The sequence below is a fragment of the Trichosurus vulpecula genome, chromosome 3, assembly GCF_011100635.1.
Source record: "Trichosurus vulpecula isolate mTriVul1 chromosome 3, mTriVul1.pri, whole genome shotgun sequence".
In the NCBI taxonomy this organism is placed as follows: Eukaryota; Metazoa; Chordata; class Mammalia; order Diprotodontia; family Phalangeridae; genus Trichosurus; species Trichosurus vulpecula.
Genome location: NC_050575.1, coordinates 177,672,490 through 177,674,602, shown reverse-complemented (window position 1 = coordinate 177,674,602; position 2,113 = coordinate 177,672,490).

Genomic DNA, 2,113 nt, shown 5'->3' with positions numbered 1-2,113 from the left:
AGTTTTAAAGGATTGAGACCCACAGAGTGCCCTGAACCTGGGATAGCAGCCCTCTGGGGTAGTCAGAGCCAGACTGTAGAATATTGGCATCCCAAGGGCAAAGGTAAACTATAGGGGTTTCCAAAATACAGTGTCTAAGAAGGGAATACATTCTAGCACTGAGCATAGCTAGATGTTGGATTGGATGATGTCTAAATTCCAAGATTCTGGTTAATAAGTATTAGTTGAATGAATGTACTTAACACAGACAAAAGTAATAGGCCAAAAATGATGTTCAACAGGAATAATTTTGGGGGGGAGGGCAGGGCAATTGGGGTTAAATGACTTGCCCAAGGTCATACAGCTGGTACATGTGTCAAGTGTCTAAGGCAGAATTTGAACTCAGGTCCTCCTGACTCCAGGGCATGTGCTCTACTCACTGTGCCACCTAGCTGCCCCAAACAGGAATAAATTTAAAAGTCAAACAGTTGGGTTAAGGAAAAAACTGTACAAGTACAGGATGGCTGGGCATAGTTCATATAAAAAGGGTAGAGGCGTTTCAATGGGCTGCAAACTCAATATGAGTCAACAGTTCAACATGGCGGCCAAAAAAGAGAAAAGACCGTGTTAAGCTTTATTGAGGGCCATGTTGTTACTCTGGTTAACAACAACAACAGCCTCAGAGCTGGATAACTCCTTTGAGATCATCTATTCTAACCTTCATGCTTTATTACTATCATTCATAATAATAACTGGCATTTCTGTAGTGATGTCCAAAGAATGGAAGGGACTTTTCTAACTTTACACACGAGTAATAAAATATCACCTTCCCCAAGAAGCCTTTCACAGTCCTCCTTAATCTTGGTGCCTTCCCTCTGAGATTACCCTCAATTTATTCAGCATATATATGTATGTGTGTATAGATAAAGATATAGTTGTTGTTGGTGTTTATCCTTTACTCTCAGAGAGGACCATGGCATCAGGAAGGTGATGCCATGACTTGCAGGTGAATTGGATTTAAATGAGGGAGGGCTGTGTAAGGTCAACAGCCTCACTTTCTCCTCTGGAGCCATCTAGGACAACTGGAGATTATATATGATATATATATATATACACACACGTATATGTGTGTGTATGTACATATATACGTATATATGTGTATATATGCCATATACACATGTATATATAATATACACATACATATGTATGTATCACAATATATACAAACAAGTTATGTATGTATATGTGCACATATATAGGCATATACACATGCATATTCTCGTTTGTATATAGTTGTTTGTATGTTGTTTTCCCCATGAGACTGTGAGCTTTTTGAGAATAGGGAATGTTTTTCACTTCTCTTTGTATCCCCATAGCTGGCACATAGTAGGCACTTTATTAATAAATGCTAGTTCACTAGCTGGGACTAATTCTAAATAACAACGGCAGTTGACATTTTTCTAGAGCGTTAGGATTTGCCAAGTACTCGCTTAATCCTCACAACACTTGGAGGCAGGTGGTAAATCCAGATCCTTTCCCACTACACACCATGCTGCCACCTTTCAAGAAGGAGTCAAGGGCACTGAGGAGCTGGAGCGCCCAGAAGTGGAGGAGTGGAAAGCATGACTGGGGATGTTTGTCTCGAAGAAGATAAGGCTTGGGGAGGACGTGAGAGCAGTTGGCAACTATTTGAATGGCTGACTTAGGGAGGAGGGAATAGACGTGTTCTGTTTGGCCAGAGGGCATAACCAGGAGCAAAAGAAGCAAGTTGCAGAAAGGCGGGTTTCAGCAGGACTTAAAGATACACTTCCTAAATTCGAGAACTACAGACCGTTAGGACTTCAGCCTTGGGTGTGGGCAAGATCACCTCCGAAGACCCTCCCGACTCTCACATTCTGTGACAGGACAGCCTGGCGGGGTGGGGAGGGGCGTGTCACAATCCCGCTTCCAATAGGAAAAGGCTACATCTATAGAACACCACCTCCTTCCTCCGCTCGCTCCCACCCCCACCTCGCCCAAGTCCCCACGCATGCTCTCTTCTCAGGCAAAGACCTTAGCTTCTCCTTTAAGACTCCGCGGCCCTCCCCTTTAACTGCCCTCTCCCTCCTCCCCGCTCCGAGTCCTTGAGCTGCCT